This window comes from Sarcophilus harrisii, chromosome 1 (genome assembly GCF_902635505.1).
Source record: "Sarcophilus harrisii chromosome 1, mSarHar1.11, whole genome shotgun sequence".
Taxonomy (NCBI): Eukaryota; Metazoa; Chordata; class Mammalia; order Dasyuromorphia; family Dasyuridae; genus Sarcophilus; species Sarcophilus harrisii.
In genome coordinates this window covers 134,842,046-134,861,071 of record NC_045426.1, presented here as the reverse complement: position 1 = coordinate 134,861,071, position 19,026 = coordinate 134,842,046, and the positions used below count along the sequence as shown (strand labels likewise).

The following is a 19,026-nucleotide window of genomic DNA, read 5'->3' as shown; positions in this document are numbered from 1 at the left end:
TACCATCCATTCCACAATTCTAATAGAAGTTTTGTCATGACATGAAGGTTCAATTTTCTTTCTTTGCAAATTCAACTCATTGTTCTTGATTTTGTCAGATGGGACTAAATGGAACAAACCTAATCCCTCTTCTAAAGAACAGCATTTCAGATATTTGAATACATCTCAACTTCACTGAGTCTTCTCTTCTCTTGGTTAGACATCTGCAGTTCTTCATATTACACAGATTCAAAACCTATTTCACCCTTCTTCCCCTTCTTATCTCTGTCCTTCTTAAACTGTGGTTTCCAGAACTGAACATAATACTCAAGCTGAGATTTGATGCAGGCAGGGTACAGTGGGACTGACATTTCATTTCTGGAAGCTATACCTCTCATTCTTATTGATGTTGTTGTTTTTAATTTCAGTCATTAGTAATTATTTTTTTAAAAATCACTTCAATGGAATATTTCAGCTACATCAATGCTGAATTCTAGCCATCTATCTCCCCCTAGCCAGATTTGAGAGGCAGTGTATCTGAGAAAGTCCAATGGAAAGCCATTTCTCAAATATCCTTGATATTGAACTTGGCCTTGTCTATAGATGTCTTGGGAATTTGGAAACCTCAAACTAGGGAAAGGTCAGATCACAAAAATGACAACTGGAATAAAACACTATTAATTAGGTGTTCATCTCTTTAGGTTTTATTCTCTATTTAATTAAAGGTTTGAGATATTTAGAATGTGGGCAACTAAGTTTGAATTTTGGCTCTGACATTGATTCCACCTGTACAATCTTGAGCAAGTTAATTATGTGAGCCTCAGTTTCCTTACTTGTAAAATGAGATGATTGGCTTCAAACATCTCTTTTAGCTCTATAATTTACAGTCCCTATGCAAACTGACCTCATCAGGAGTATCCATTTATTCCCCTAAACACTTGTTAAGCACTGCCTCTATGCAAAATCCTGGATTAGGTTTGGGGAAATATTCAGAAATAAGAAAAACTCAATTTTTGATCTTAAGAAGCTGGCTTTCATGTAGGGGTAACAGGACATGAAATCAGAGAGAATAATCTCGTACAATGGGAACAGTGTTGTTCTGGAAGTCACAAGATTTGTATTCTAATGGTGGCTCTGTCAGTTACTATTTCTCTGACTTTAGGCAGGCCATCTAACCTCACAGAACTTCAATCTCTTCTTTGTAAAAGAGAAAAAGGATAGGATTGTATGACTTTTCAAGTTCCTTCCTTTTCACCACTGAATGTATAATCCTGAGATTGCAATAGTATAATGCCAATTAGTGCATGATAAGTGCATGCATGTTTGAGGCACAACGTAGATGCTGGAAGAATTCAAAGGACTATTTCTGACTGGGAGAAATCCATGAAGGCTTCACAGAGAGGGTAACATTCTGGCTAGGATTTTCACAGGTAAAGGTAAGAGAGTAAAGGTGTGAGAGAGAAGTATGGGGAGAGGGGGACAGAAAAAGATAGAAAAGCCAGGAACATATTTGGTGGTCTCATTTTGATTAGAACATATAATATATGAAGAAGAGAAATATGAAATAAGGCTAGAAAGAAGAACAGCTAGGTGGCTCGGTGAATAGAACATTGGTCCTGGAATCAGAAGGAGCTGTGTTCAAATCCAGCCTCAGGCATTTACTAGTTGTGTACAACCCTGGGCAAATCATTTAATCCCATTGCCTCCAAAAAGAAAAAAAAAAAAAAGTTTAAAAAGGGACTAATAGATTGGGGGGGTGGGGGTGGAGGAGTGGCAGAATGAAGCCAGGAAGCTGCTCTAGTTCTCCCACTTTCTCTTGAAAAATCCCTTGAAATCAAGCGTCTGAACAGAGTCTGATGGAATAAAACTACTCCCCAGCTCAAGATAGATTGGAAGGATTTCAAGAAAGGTCAGTCTCACTGGGGTGAAAGGGATGTGTTCAGCCCAGCTCAGGCAGTGTCTGGGAAAACTAATGAAAGAGTCTAAATCACAGCAGAAACTAAGACCCTCAATTTTGGCTCAATAATAGAGCAGACCAATGGAACAGCTTCCAATCTCAGCTCAGAAGACACATTGCCAGCCTGGGAAACTAGGCTGTTGCCTGGAAAGAATACATAGGGGTACTCCCTGTTGTGAGCCAGACAAACATAAAAGGCCTCTATGCTGAAAGCCAAGGGGCTCAGAGCTGCACAGGAAGCTTAGGGCAGTGTTCTTTATACTCCAGGAGCAGAGTTCAACTTTAAAAGTCACAAAATATGAAAAAAGAAAGAAAATGAGCAAAAGACAGAAAAGAACCTTAACCATAGAAAGCTACTATGGTAATAAAAAAGGCCAAAATACCAATTCAGAAAAGGACAAAATGCCCACATGGGATATCTCAAAGGGTGTTATAAATTGGTCTCAAGTCCAAAGAAATTTCTTGGAAGCACTCATGAAGGATTTTTAAAGACAAATAAGAGAGGCAGAAGAAAAAATGAGGGGAAAAAGAGGTATGCAAAAGAGAGTCAACAGCTTGAAAAAAGAAGGGAAAAAACTGACTAAACAATTCCTTTAAAAAAAAATACAATTGGCCAAATGAAAAAACAAAAAACAAAAAACAAATTCCATCAAAGAAATCAATACCTTAAAAAACAGAAGAGGTCAAATGTAAAAAATAAACTCCATCAAAGAAGAAAACAAAGAAGAAAAAGGTAGAATTATTTAAATAGAAAAAGAGATACAAAAGCTAACTGAAAAAAAAATCACACATTAAAAATTAGAACTGGGCAAATGGAAACTAATGAGATTATGAGAAATCAAAATCAGTTAAACAAAAAAGAATGGAAAAATGGAAGAAAATATAAAATACCTCAATGGAAAAATAGACAACCTAGAAAATAGAACCAGGAGAGACAATTTAAAAATTATTGGTCTACTTGAAAGCCACGACCAAACCCCCCCCCCCCAAAAAAAAAAAAAAAACAAAAAAAAAACTATGAATTGAATAGGATGAACTCTTAAAAACAAAAACAGAGAGCTGAGTGGACTCAGACTTCCTACAATGTTATTCATAAGAAAAACATTTGAAACAAATACATACAGAGAAAAGATAAAAGGCTGGAGCAGAATTTATTAAGCTTTAGCTGAAGTTAAAAAAAAAAAAAGCAGGGGTAGCAATTCTGATCACAGATAAAATAAAAGCAAAAATTAGATCTAACTAAAAGAGATGGGGGGAGGTACCAATAAATTATAGGATTTATACTTTATTTGATAGGCATTTAGGAAATATTGGGACAGCTAGGTGGCTTAGTGGATAGAATGCTGCTAGGTGGATTCCCTTTATCTTGCTGGTATTGTTATGCCACAGTTCTCTTTTATTGTCCTGACTCAGTTTCCCTAATTATCTTGACCCAATCCTGCCTCAGTTTATAATTGTCCTGCAAAACCTCTCCCTCCCTCCTCTCCCCCCCCCCCGCCCCCGCGCTTTATCAGAATATTTGATAAGGATAAAAGATCTTGTGTTTTAGAATATCATAATGCCTCTCCCCATCCCAAGCTATCAGAATGTCAGATACCATCTTATCAAGATACCTCTCCCCATCTCCTGGGTGCCTCCCCCTCTTATGTCATCCTCATCTCCAGTGGCTCCCCCCACCCTGTCAGAGTCCAGTTCCCACTCTCAGCACCCGGACTCTGCCCCTGACTCATTCTGCCCCCTGAGTCTGAGCCATGTGTATATATGTCATTGAGAACTCACATTGTTGGCTGGATTCTTGGAGACAATAGTCTCATTCAGCCCTGGGACCAAACCATAAATCCATTTGGTCCCAGTAAATCTCTCCCTTTTAAGCAAATTATTAAATATTCTCTAATCTCTATCTTGCCTCACTTTCTCCGGCATTACAGTATCCTTTTTATTATTATAGTTTATTGAAAAACTCTTCATTCCCTTGAATAAATCTGTGTTGTACAATAATAAATAAATAAATGTAAACTTTCTTACTTAAAAAAAAGTTAGCTTTTTTTTTTTTTCTTTAAGTAGACAGCATCAAAACAAAGATTTAGTCGCCCAAGTTGCCTGATATGGACAAAACTAATCTTGGAAACTGGCATATAGGTAGTGCAGTGGATAGACTTCCAGGCAGGAATATTCCTCTTCATGAATTCAAATCTGGCCTCCGACATTTACTAGCTGTGTGACCCTGGGCAAGCCAATTAACCCTATTTGCTTCCATTTCCTCATCTGTAAAATGAGCTGGAGAAGGAAATAGCAAAACACTCCAGTATTTTTGCCAAGAAAAGCCCAAATAGGGTTATAACTGAAACAACTGAATAACAATAAAATCTTTTAAATACATTAATTTGCATAGATTCAGCTGACTTTGCTATCCAATCAGTAGGGTTGTGATTGTCATAATGATCCACAGACACTATGCTATGCTAATTTTCTCTGTAGCATTGAGGACTCATTGTAATTTTATTATAGATGACTCCATTGTAACTTAATCTTGACTAAGAAATAGGTTTTTTGTTACTTCCTTATGAGTGTTGGGACTGCCTAGAGATTGGTAACCAAATAGTACAGATTTTCCCCCTGTAAAATTGTAACAGTGTGAAATGTAATTGAGATAAATGGAAAGTCTTGCATATAGTTGCAACCAACTACATGAGTGAAACAGTTATTTTAGAAGACATGGGGGCTTTAATGAATTCTAAGCTCTTCATGATTCAAAAGTGTGTTTCAGAAGCCCAAGAAATTGACTTATTGTTGGATTGCTGAAATAATGGCAACAGAATGACAGAATTGGGACACAATCTTTTTGCACTCAACTGTAACCAACTTAGGTTCCTTTTTCCTCCATTCACTAAATGTTAGGTACATCTTCTTAACAAAGCTTTTGACTATGGAATACATGAATGGAAAAAGCATTGAAGTGTTTGTTCACCATGTGCCAGACACTGCTAAGTATTGGGAATCAAATACAAAAGTGAGACAGTCCTTGCCCTCGAGCAACTTACAATCTCTAGAGTGTTGGAATGTGTACTCTTTTTGGAATATGCCATTAGAATACACTATAAAACTATGTGTTACCTACTGAATGGAATATTAAATAAACTATTGTTGCTAACATTCAAGTCCCTCCATGATCTGGCTCCAACCCAAATTTGTAGTCAATCTCACATAGCACCAGTTAATGTATTCTAGATTCCCGAGAAATCAGGTTATTCCCCATCCCCAGTCTCATTCTTACTTCTTCTGTTCCTTAACCTTTGTATATATTCACCATATTCTAGGCCTGGAATGCATTATAGGATTCCATCTGCTCATTGAAATCCTTTAACTCTGCCCACTGAAATCTCCCTTCCTTTGAGATTAATGTAAGGACCTACTTTCTCCATTAAAACTTCCTGATCCCCTCAGCTGGAAGTGACTCTCTGCTCAAGTTTTCATAATACTTCAGCACTTTGGGGAGCCTCTCCTGTGTACTTAAATTCTAGTATATGTTATTTATATTGCTATATCATTTATGTTTTTCATTATGTATGCATTTATATATTTCCAAAACATCTTGGGTCAAAGACCGCTTCCTTCTCTCTCCCCCTCCCCCCCCCTTTTTTTAAACTTAAATACAAAAGAGGAAAAGGAAAAAAAAAATTTATCTCAGAGAAGATTCAAAATAAAAAGCAATAAATCTCCATTTTAAGAAGACCTATTATAATAAATACTACACCTTGTGTTTAGAGCTGTCCATTTTTCTTTGCTTCCTTGAAAGTCTTCTTTTATTTTTCTGGTGTGCACTTTTTACTTATTCTTTTCCTCTTTATTCCCTGCCCCCAAGAAGGCTACAATTAAGTACAGATGCACACTTACATACATATCCATATTCATATCCTTATATACACATATACCTTCATATGCATCTATGTAAGACCATACTATATATTTAGTTGTCTTCTGTTTCTCTGAAAGTGGATAATATCTTCCTTCCTAAGTTTGTCTTTCTATATTTTTCTAAGTCCACCAACTCATCATTTCTTATACCACAGGACTATTCCAACCTTATACCATCTAATTATTTTAAATAGTGTAAAACAATATTGAGTAATATGGCTGACATATAATGTAGTTTCCCTATTTTTCTCTTTTTATAAAATCTATAATTATTTACTTATCTTGAATAATTATAGAAATTTTATATGAAGCTTTTCCCCCATTCAACTGCTTTACTTTTTTACTTGCCTTGCTTTTTAAAAATATGTAATAAAATCAACACATTATTTTCTTTCTATTTTCTTCCTTGAATTTAACCCTCTTCAACTGAGTGGGTCTTTTTTTAATTTTTATTGGCATCATTATTGTTATCATTAACCCTTTTCCTTCAATTAACCAAAAGAAAAGGGAACATGTTCATTGTTATTCAAGCAAAATGTATCCACAAAGTTGCCTTTTTGTCTTTTATTACCTCTCTTTCAGAAGGGGCAGTATATACTTCATATGCCCTCTGGGCTCATGGTTGGTCACTGCTTTGACCAGAGTTCTTAAGTCTTCCAAAAGTTTTTCTTTATGTTGTTGTTGCCCTTGTGTAAATTATTCACCTGGTTCTGCTCACTTCATTCTGCATCAGTTCATACTGCCATGTTTGAAATAATTTCTTTCATTTGTTAATGATACAGTGAAATTTCATTACATTCATATACAAGAATTTGGTCAACTATTTCTTTAAAAGGCAAGTTAAAGCACTCCCTTCTATACTTTTCTGTCCTTTTTCAGAATCAGGAATTTGTTTTACTTGTGACTATTCCCTCTCCAAATTATCTTTTCTTTTAACCTCCTCATCCCCTTTATTTAGGTGTTGGGTTTGATGTGTTTCTTCACTATATGAATAGTCTCATCATTTGTTGTCTATTTTGGAGAAGTGAGAGCCATCTGTCCACTCGCCCAACTTCCTTCTTGTTTGCATATTATTAATATACCCACCACTGTAAGCCATCTCCAGTCATCTTGATTTATAGCTGGTCACTGGACCCAGATGACTCTAGAGGGTAAAGTGAGGCAGGTGATCTTTCACAGCTTTGCAGTCCTCCCTTACTTAAATCTAATTCACTTGGATGTTATAGCATTACTTCTCTGATGACATGATCCACTTCAAGAATGAAGGACAAACAACAATTTTAGCTTTAACTTTGTCTAAAATTGTGATTATTATCCCTCCTTTTTTTTTTTTTTAATATAATGAAATCTACTACTGATCTTTATCTTATGTGTGTGTATCTTATTTGCTATCATTTTTGTGTCTTTTATAAATGCACATATGTCTGTGTGTGTGTGTGTTTGTGTTTGGCTTTTATATGTACATCTTGTGCATTATTTTCCTTTTAAGGAATTTAAGCTTTTTGAGGGAAGGGGGACTGTCTTTATACTACTGGAGTCTAGGGCAAGGTTTACATAAAGTAGTCATTTAATAAATGTTTCTCCTGCTCTCCTCCTTAAGATACTTTAACTTTACCACTAAAAATTAAGTCCCTTGAGTTAATACATTGTTTATCTTATGGAAATATTCCCCCATTGGTAAGAAGTCAAAGAATATGAACAGATAGTTCTTAAAAGTAGAATGAAAAGAAAATTCAATGTAAGGATGCTGAAATTCACTAACAATAAGAGAAATGCAAAACAAAACAACCCTAAGGTCTTACTTCACCCCACACCAAGATGGCAAAGATGACAAAAGAAGAGAAAAGCAAAGGTTGAAAGGGAAGTAGAAAGAAAGACCCCTTAGTGCATTGGTGAAACTTTAAATCAGTACAATTATTTGGAAAACAATTTGGAATTCTAAAAATAAATTGAATAAAATGTTTCTATTCTTTGAACCAAAGCTTCCACTCCTATTAGATTTATAAAAAGACAAGCCATTCCTCATTTGATAAATGGTCAGAGGATATGAATAAACAATTTTCAGATGAAGAAATTAAAGCGATTTCTAGTGATATGAAAAAATGCTCTAAATCACTATTGATTAGAGAAATGCAAATTAAGACAACTCTGAGGTACCACTTCAGAGATGTCTTAATTTGCATTTCTCTAATCAATAGTGGCTAGATTGGCTAAGATGACAGGAAAAAATAATGATAAATGTTGGAGAGGGTGGAACTGGAAAAACACTGATACATTGTTGGTAGAGTTGTGAAATGATACAACCATTTTGGAGAGCAATGCCCAAAGGGCTATAAAATTGTGCCTTTTGGTCCAGCAGTCTCACTGGGTCTGTATCCCAAAGAGATAATAAAAAAAGAAAAAAGTACCCATATATACAAAAATGTTTATAGCAGCTCTTTTTGTAGAAGCAAGGAACTGGAAATTGTTTGAATGACCAACAATTAGGGTATGACTGAATGAGTGATGGCAAATGAAAGTAATGGAATATTATTATTCTATAAGAAAAAATGAGCAGAAAAAGCTTGGACTTACATGAATTGTTGCTGAGTGAAATGAGCATAACTAGGAGAACACCGTACACAATAAAAACAAGATTATGTGATGATCAACTGCGATGAATTTGACTTGTCTCAGCAATGCAGGTATTCAAAGCAATTCCAATAGACTTGGGATGGAAAATCCCAATCACATCCAGAGAGAGAACTATAGAGATTGAATGGAGATCAAAGCATAGTATTTTATTTTCACCTCCTTCTTTCTCACAGTTTTTTTTTTTTTTCTTTCGGTCTGATTTTTCTTATACAACATGACAAATATGGACATATGTTTCAAAGGATTGTACATATTTAATCCATATTAGATTGTTTGCTATCTTAGAGAGGAAAGAGGGAAGGGAAGAGAGGAAGAAAAATTTTGAACACAAAGTTTTACAAAAAAAATGTATGTTGTAAAATATCTTTACATGTATTTGAAATTTTATTTTTTCAAAATAATATTGAATAAAAAAGAATAAAAAACAAAAATAAAATAAACTTAACTCCAAGAAAAGATCTAAGAAGACATATACATCTTACACTGTGTATATTTTTCTAGATCTTTTCTGCATATTAGTTAGCTTTGCTGATTTTTTTCTTCCTGTCTTTTTTTCTTAAAAAAAATATAATTTATTCTAAGGAATAATTTCTTGAGAATAGGAAAAGAGGAATACTTGGGGATATTTTACTGATATTAAAAAATGCATCATAAAAATTTGTTTTAAAAAATAAATAAGAACTACCTTATGAATGAACAATATATTACACCTCTAACATCATTTAAATCTTAAATCAAATATTAATTCCTGAGTTTACCACTTAAAATTCTTAATAATCTGCCCCAAAATTAAATATCCAGTTTTATTGACCATGTACATTGTAGTTTTACTAAATTGGATTTTTTGTTGTTCACACATTACCTCCATCTCCTTTTTCTGTCTCACTTCTTGATGCCTTTATATCATCCATTGCAGTGTCTGGAATACATGTTATCTTTCTCTTTGTCTCTATCTCTTCTCTTTATACCTTAGTTTCATATCATTATTAGCTCAAGTGCCACCTTCTATGTGAGGACCATTTTGTCACAGTTAATTTCTGTTCTATTTCCTTTGATATTTAGTTTATACATATATACATGTATTATATATGTGTGTATGTCTACATGTATGTGTGTGTATAGTCCTCCCAACTTAAACTGAACTCGTTGAAATTTGAATCCTTTTACATTTGTATTTGTATCTCAAGCATCTAGCACAGTGCCTGGCACGTAGTAGGAACTTAATGAATGTTTATTAATTCACTGATTAATATGAATTAGTTTCCTGGGCAAGCAACGTATTTGAGAGGAGGTTGACATGGGAGGTAGAAGATCAATGAACTAATCTAGAGTTTCTACCACTGCTAAATTTTATCATCATTCACAACATGATGTAAGTTACCTAATGTCCACTAGCCTTTTTTCCTCCAATGGAGTCAATAATACTTAGGCTACCAACATTAAGAGGTGGTAGGGTTGGGAAGATAACTAAGCTAATGAATGTAAAGGACACTATGAGGTTTTTTTGGCCTGATAAAGAGGGATCTTTAATTTGTTCAACATGAATATTCCATCCACTGTGTGCAAATGAGAATTCCTTCATGCCTTTTTATACGCAACAACTTTAATTACAACAAATAATAAGTGGCCAGTATACATAAAATGGCATTGAGAGAAAATACAAAATTCACTTAAGATGTGTCCCCTTCCTTCAAAAAGTTTATAGTCCCAAAGAGGAATTATGTATCAACACAATTATAACAATGCATTAGAAATAGATAAATGCATTGGAGTTACAAAACAAAATGTTATGAGTAGGAAATCATCATTATCAAGGAAAGCAGGAAAAGCAAGGAAGGCTGCATTCATATCCTATAAATCCTCCATAGAGATATCCAATAAATATTTTTTTTCTTTTATTTACTACTATTATTGAAAGTACCAACGTATTGCACATACTATTCCATTTGATTCAGCAATTAAACAGTACATAAGACTTTAGGACTCAGAAGAGACTGGTATTGTCCATCTATTACTTCTCATTCTTGCTACATTTTTGAATTATCTTTTCTGATGATACATATTCTTGCTTATGAACGTCTCATAACAAAATTTAGATACAATAATAATAATGTTTTTGCCTAGCAAGTTTTAGTTTTGCAAAATTCTTTACTAATATCACTTCTTTTGTTCCTCACAATAATCTTGTAAAATAGATTATCTTTCTTTGCAGATGGGAAAATTGAGAAAACCAGAGGTAAAGGTATTTGTAGAAGCTCACCCAAGGAGAAAAGGAGGTGATGCATATTTATAATAGCACCCTACTATATGCTAGGCGCTATGCTAAGCTCTTTTTACAAATATTATTTCACTTGATTCTTAAAATAATATCATTTCCATTTTACAATTGGGATAACTGAGGCAAAAAAAAGAGATTAAGTGATTTGCCCAGGCTCATACCTATTAATCGCCTGAGCCAAGATTCAAACTGAAGTCTTCCTGACTCCAAGTATAGCATTTTGTCCACTACGCTCCATTTCTTTGCTGCTACTAACATCTAATTATATTCAACTGACATCTTTCTATCTTCTTTCAAGACTTCTATGATTTGGGTCCTTCTGAAGTTTTTTGACATTTCATGATTGGAATGCATATATTTGCAGCATCATAGTGGGAATAGGGTGTGGGAAGGTGTGGTATTAGCCTTTAAAAGAGGTGTTTTTCTGGGACATTAATGCATTGTTGGTGGAGTTGTGAACGAATCCAACCATTTTGGAGAGTAGTTTGGAACTATGCTCAAAAAGCTATAAAACTGTGTATATCCTTTGATCCAGCAGTGCTGCTACTGGGCTTATATCCCAAAGAGATTTTTAAAGAAGGGAAAGGGACCTGTATGTGCATGAATGTTTGTGGCAGCCCTCTTTGTAGTGGCCAGAAACTGGAAACTGAGTAGATGCCTATCAATTGGAGAATGGTTGAATAAATTGTGGTATATGAATATTATGGAATATTACTGTTCTGTAAGAAATGACCAACAGGATGATTTTAGAAAGGCCTGGAGAGACTTACATGAACTGATGCTGAGTGAAATGAGCAGGACCAGGAGATCATTATATACTTCAACAACAATACTATATGATGACCGGTTCTGATGGACCTGGCCACCCTCAGCAACGAGATCAACCAAATCATTTCCAATGGAGCAGTAATGAACTGAACCAGCTACGCTCAGAGAAAGAACTCTGGGTGATGACTAAAAACCATTACATTGAATTCCCAATCCCTATATTTATGCCCACCTGCATTTTTGATTTCCTTCACAAGCTAATTGTACAATATTTCAGAGTCTGATTCTTTTTGTACAGCAAAATGACGTTTTGGTCATGTATACTTATTGTGTATCTAATTTATATTTTAATGTATTTAACGTCTACTGGTCATCCTGCCATCTAGGGGAGGGGGTGGGGGGTAAGAGGTGAAAAATTGGAACAAGAGGTTTGGCAATTGTTAATGCTGTAAAGTTACCCATGCATATAACCTGGAAATAAAAGGCTATTAAATAAAAATAAATAAATAAATAAATAAAAGCGGTGTTTTTATAGCAAAGAGCTATAGTATACTTCAAAGGGCTACACAATTAATTTCTCACATATAGGGAAGTCTATCATTACTTTAAAAAAAAAAAAAAAGATTACATGGCCTAGCAAGTATCTTTTCAATTTTTCTACCTAGGGATTAACATTTTTTAGAATTTCAAGTCTAGTGTTTGATTGGGGGTTTTAAATTTGCTCTTTTTCTAGCTTTTTTAGTTGCAAACCTAATTCATTGATTTTCTCTTTCTCCATTTTATGCAAGTAGACCTCTAGAGATATAAAATTTCCCTTTATTACCACTTTGGCTGCATCCTGCATATTTTGGTATGTCATCTAATTATCATTCTCTTGGGTGAAATTATTAATTGTGTCTATGACTTGATGTTTCACCCATTCATTCTTTAGGATGAGATTATTTAGCTTCCAATTACTTTTTGATCTGTTTTCCCCTGGCTTTTTATTGAATGTAATTTTTATTGCATCATGATGTGAAAAGGATGCATTAACTGTGTTTCTGCCTTTCTGCATTTGAATTTGAGGTCTTTATGTCCTAATATATGGTCAATTTTTGTATAGGTTCCATGAATTGCTGAGAAGAAAGTGTACTACTGTCTATCTCCATTTAATTTTCTCCAGAGATCTATCATATCTAACTTTTCTAGTATTCTATTTACCTCTTTAACTTCTTTCTTATTTATTTTGTGGTTTGATTTATCTAGTTCTGATAGTGCAAGGCCGAGATCTCCCATTATTATAGTGTCTATAATACTGTCTATTTTGCTGTCTGTTTCTTCTTGCAGCTCTCTTAACTTCTCCTTTAGGAATTTAGATGCTATACCACTTGGTGCATATATGTTTAGTATTGATATTGCTTCATTATCTATGCTACCCTTTAGCAAGATATAGTGCCCTTCCTTATCTCTTTTAATTAGATCAATTTTTGCTTTTGCTTGATCTGTTTTCAGGATGGCAACCTCTGCTTTTTTTTACTTCACCTGAAGCATAATAGATTCTGCTCCAGTCTTTTACCTTTACTCAGTATGTATCTCCCTGCTTTAAATGTGTTTCCTGTAAACAACATATTGTAGGGTTCTGACTTCTAATCCAGTCTGCTATATGCCTCCACTTTATCCCATTCACATTTATGGTTAAAATTACTAATTCTGTATTTCCTGCCATTTTGTTAATCCCAGATTATATTTTTCTCGTTCCTTTCCCCTTACCCCTGTCCCCAGTATTAAATTTATGAGCATTACTTGCTTCCAGCAGTCCTCCCTCTTTAGGATCCTTCCCCCTCCTTAGAGTCCCTTCCCTTTTCTTAAATCTTTCCCTTACAATTTCTGCATTCCCTTCTATTTAGCCTACTCCTTCCCTAGGGATTAACCTTAAGGGCAATAAAAAAAAAGTAGATCAACTCATTACAAAGACATCACAACTAGTCATACAGACTACAACCAACCAAACAAAAAACTACTTCAAGCAATTTGGATCATCTACCATCTCAATTCAGTCAAATGAAATTCCTAATTTGGCTGTGCTTCATGATTTCAAATAGGTTACTTCACAGTCTCTGCATTAAACATTAATTACATGCTTAAGGGCCATTAGATGGGATGAATAATCAATTCAGCAGATGGGTCTATTAAAAGCAGAATCTTTTAAGTGGTATAAGAAGATAAAGGCTCTGGTCAATTTTCCATTAGTGCATCTGGGAATCACGACTGTCCCACTGGGTGCCACTGGCAGCTGGAAGGATTGAGACACTTGCTCCTGGAACTCTTGTGGGTTCCCTCAATTCCAATTAGTATAAATCAGGTAATAGCTACTAGGAATATACTATATGCTTGGTTTTCTATGAGGGGAGGAGGATAAAGGGGAAAGAGATCTTTACAAAAGAAGTATAAGGCATACTTTATCAAACTGCTTTAACAAACTAGGAATTTACATTCCAACTGGGAAAATTAACTACATACATAAAGAATTTAGTGAATAAGACACTGCTAAAAGGACTTTAGAGGTCATCTAGGCAAGACCTGCATTTACAGATGGCTTGTTCAAAGCAGAAGTGAGTAATCAGAAAAAGCCAGGTTTGAATCTGGGTCTCTCCCTCCAATTCCAAGGCTCTTAATAAATTGGTTAACAATAATTGCAAAAGGGATTAAAGAAGGAAGGGTGCAATTTAAACTGAAATTATCAGCAAAGTCTATAAAAGCAGGAAAATTATCCTTAAACATTAAGACTTTCCCCTTATGTTAGCATAAGAAATTAAATGGGATTTTGGAGGGAGTTTTGTGGAAGCTGCAAATAGAAGAAAAGTTCAGAAACTCAGAAATGCATAAAATATATCTATAGTATTGTATAATAACATTTTTTTTTCAAATATCATGTTTTTTTTCTTTTAATACTATAATAAGTCAGATGAAGAAAGGGTCAAAAACATTTGTGAGAATTTTCCAGATTTTTGAGACTGAGAATGGGGGTGCCCATATACTCTTCGCATCCAGTCCCTAAACTATGGAAGGGATAACTGTTCTCTGTTGATTTAAGGTCTGGATAATTGTGGCTTATTTAGCCTTGAATTGTATATCTTCCCCCCTGTATACCTAGTGTGTTGGGCTTCCCTGACCCCTCAGAAATTTAGCCTCCCATCCAGGTTCTCAAGATAATAGGGCTTTTTGAGGAGAAGGGTAAAGCAGGCCATTTTTTATTGGTCAGTTATTTTTCAGTCATATTCAACTTTTCATGACCCCATTTGGGGTTTTCTTGGCAAAGATACTCTAGGGTTTGCCATTTCCTTTTCCAGTTCATTATACAGATGAGGAAACTGAGGCAGAGTTAAATGACTTATTACCTAGTAAGTATCTGAAGCTATATTTGAACTCATTTTCCTGTTTCTGGGTCTGGTACTTTAATCCACTGAAACATTTAACTGTCATACTTAATTTTGTGAATGAAATAATATTGGCCTACCTATAAATATGTATACTTATATTCCACTCATTCACTGGCTTAGAACTCTTATAATTTCTTGAAGAAAAATTAAAAAAAAACCTCCTTTCAAAGAAGGAAGAATGAAAAACAGGTGAGTTAAAGCATTTCTAGATTCAGGAGGAATAACATAAATCAGATTCAAATTACATACTTTGGAGTAAGAAGAAATAATATGATTTCATTTTTAAGCTCCATTTAAATACAAATATCTTACTATATACCTTGTATTATGTTTCTACTTATTTACATGTTATTTTTCTTATTAAAATGTTAGTTTCTGGAGGGCAAAGACCCTTTTTGTTTTGTTTTGTTTTCTTGTATTCTAAACAGGTACCACAGTGCCTGCATCTAGTAAGTGCTTAAATATTTATTGATTGATCAATTGCTTTCCCGACATATAACAAGAGTGTTCCCTCTTCAAAAATACTTCAGTGAAAGAGTTTTGGAGCTTTGAAAAAAAAAAAATACATTCATGCTTCACGGATATATGTATAGGACCAAAGGATTCAAAGATCAGAAATGACCTGAGTTCACATGTGTAAATATCTATGCATGTTAAGAAGTACTGATTTTTAAAAAATGAACATTGGTATTTTGAAATGGCAATTGGTTCCCCAGACTCAAATAAGAGTACAAGGAGCCTTTTAGGTGATCTGTAAAGATTACTTTGTACACTTGGGTTTGCAGAATAACAGGAAATTTTGATTCTGCCCAAACTACATATACAAAAAAACTACATATAAAATTAAAATGTAGACATTTAAAGACAGACTTAAGCTTCTAGATACAGAAAAAGTATTCTGTTTAGGTTTGTCCAGTCTCACCACTTGCCTGTGGCTGAGCCAAAAATAAAACCTTTGAATTTTGTGCTAACCAAAGTTTAAACAACATCCAGAAAACCCAGAGTTATATACTACTTCCAGCATGCCTCAGTCCTTTTGGCTTCCCCCCATTCGTAACTGAATTAGAAAGGTAATTAGGGTTCCTAAATTAAACACTAAATGGGACAATTTGGCTTCAGGCCACATTTTCTTGTGAATCAAACATTCTTTTTGAAGAGAAAGAAGAATGGTGGGAAGGGAGATGGGGGAGGCAGTACTATTTCAATCTTTTTTGTTTGTTTCAGTGTTTATTCTCATTTGGCAGAGAGAAAACATCTATAGTGCAAACTGCAAGCCCCAAAAGAGATTTAAATTCATAAAAACAAAACACATACACATACCACCACATCAGAAAAAAAGTTTTTTTAGCATTTTTGTAGGGGAGAGTTTTGGTTTTGTTTTTTTAAGGTGAATATCGACATTGACAATCTCTTCAGGAACAGGTCATAGTTTCAGCTAAGGAGTCTTTCAAGAACAATTTTTTAAAATTACTTTTTAAAGTTGCCATAATACGTTGCAAAACTACACACAGACACATTTTTGAAGCTGTTGTATGAATCATATTTGATAGTGATGCTGTAAACTTGAGGGGATTTTTTTTTAAAAGTTTTTCTTTAAAAAAAAAAAAAGCAAACATTCATCACACTATCACTTCCACAAGTTGTGCTTAAGCGCCCGAAATAGGACTGAATGAAAGATTACATCCCAAGGATTTGTAACCGCTAGCCATACTGGGACGCTTTTGCAGAATTGTTTCCATTTAGATGCTCGAACTGCAAATACGATTTGTTTAATTTCTTAACTTATCTTCAAAGTCTGCATTACACTCACGAGTGAGTGCCTAGAATGTGATTTATTCTTGTTAAGAGATGAAAATCGGGTTAGTAAGGAGATCAGGAAGTCTAACAGAGATCTCATCTGTTCAAATCTAGAGAACAAAAACGCCACGGGGCGGGGGGGAAGGGGGAGGAGAAGAGGGAGGTAACCCACCACAAGCCTGAAGACAGTCTCGGCAACCAGAAGTCCGAAGGGATGTTTCAGTGCCCATACTTTGCTTTCCCCGCAAGCTGTTAGCCATCTCCTCTTGCCTCGCCACAGTAGTGGCAACTACACAGGAGCTCGGTCCGAGTCACCTTTAAAAAACTTAAGACCTTTTCCCTTTAAGAGTATGGAAGACCATATTTTTACACCCCACCTCTCCCCACAGAAACAAGTTGCCAGGAAGCTGCAGTTCTCTCAAAGGATCACCTCCCATCCCTTTGCAAATAAAGCTTTGGAATACGGTTTCTATGCATAGCATCTCTTCAGAGGCTGTCCCCCAGCTTCGAACGCCACCACACTCATGAACCCCCCTTTAGAACCCAGGAAGGATGGCTTGCCCTGGATACATCCTACTCTTTCCAAACATTACAGGCTTTTTACCTACTAGTCCAAGGATGCTGCCCAGAGCAGGGTGCTCCTTCCCACCTACCTCCACGTCCTTAGAATACATTTCTTGTCTTCAGTAGGCGCACCTGCCTCGGCGGTCCTCCAACTCTTTAATCTCTGCTGGCTCAACTTCCCGCCCTGCTCGCAGCTAAACTGAGCCCAGAAGGTTGACGGGTCAGGCAGAGCCAAGGAACACTTCATTCTTCGAGAAGTCCTTACCTGCCCTTCCGCTCCACGGGGCCAGGCTCTGGAGTCACCCTGCTCCTGTGACCCAATCTCCCATGCCTAAGAGGCGAGCTTGGGCAAGAAAAAGGGAGGGGGGAGCGAGGCAGGGGCGGCCCTGAGCACTGATGCCTTCCCCACCCCCCACCTCTAAGGAGGAGGGTCCCAAAAGAGGCGGTCCTCTAGTCCCTTGAGTCTGGTCCTTCTCTAGACCACCCTTATCCGGTATTGAAGAATTTTCTTAAGGCTGACGGGCGGCTGTCAGGGGCAGAGGCACTGGAAGCAGAGTGGGGTGAGGGGATGAGTAACCGAGGGAGCTGTGGAGTAAAAGGATCAGCGGCGGCAAACACAGGACAAATTCAGGCTGAAGCCCACGCCCGTGTACTCCTGCCTTTACTCTTCCATCCTTAGCTCTCGGAGCTTTGCACTCGGACTGAGTTCTGAGGCAGCTTTTATGGGAGAACCAATCCCGTGCTGGGGGCTGGGCCCTGGAGAGAAGTGGAAGCGAAGAGGGGAAAGCGAAGAGGGGACCTGAATGCAAGGGGAGGAAGCAGGACTGAGAGGGAGATGAGACTTTGGCTGGAGACCCGTTGGGTTAGTTTCCATAGCAGTGGGCAAGGAGAGAAATTAACTAAACAGAAGTTGGGGGCAGAGGGATAGGACTGAAGCGGGGGAGGGATTTTGGGAAAGCAGATTAAGAGGGAGGTCGGGCTGATAGCAGGGACACAGGTCAGACATTCTTTAAGACTTTTCATGGTCCAGGAATGATCTAAAGGAATTTTCCCCCCCAGGAGTCATGAAAAACTTACATTCCCCCATGTCCGAAGCTGTGAACAATCACAAATACCTAAGACCAAGATTTCAACAAGAGTTATATAGGGAAAACCACCCTGACACAACTTCTTGAGTCTAGGGCATCGTACGCCAAAAGAACAAGGGGTCAAGGGATCGAATGACATCTATTTTAAATATTTCTCTAGCTGAGCTTCCCAAGGAACTTTCTTCTTTTCTTCATCACTGAACCCGAGTTCTTTGACCTATATGGTTCCGAGAAAATAGCCCCTAGAGTTCCAATTCCCCTTCAGGGTGGTTATCATTCTCCAGTTAAAAGTAAATGCCAGATATTATTCCCGCCTTTTTTTTTTTTTTTTTTTTTTTTGGTGGTACCTATGATTTTATTGATACTTCAGGATAAGCTTACTCTAAAGATAACCAACATTTTTGAAATTTGCCTGGGGCACTGAGAGGCAAAATGATTTGTATAGAGTTGTATGTATGTATCAGTATATATCAGAAGTGGGACATGAATTCAGGTCCTCATTTCCCCATTTTACAACTTGATAAGATTAATATGATTTTGATGACTCTTATGAAGACAAGATCAAACTTACTGATTTCACAGAGTATACAGGGAAAATATCATCTCATTGCTACTTACTACAAGACT

The 19,026-nt window shown here is 36.1% G+C and overlaps 1 protein-coding gene across 1 annotated transcript in view; it reads right to left on the bottom strand.

The window, feature by feature from the left end:
• NIM1K (NIM1 serine/threonine protein kinase) overlaps window positions 1-17,996 on the bottom strand; it is a 74,592-nt gene extending 56,596 nt beyond the window's left edge. Inside the window, exon 1 of the mRNA XM_003759906.3 lies at window positions 17,401-17,996. The gene's annotated coding sequence lies outside the window, so the exon portion shown is untranslated. The remainder of the gene's footprint in view (window positions 1-17,400) is intronic.
• Window positions 17,997-19,026: the final 1,030 nt, after the last annotated feature.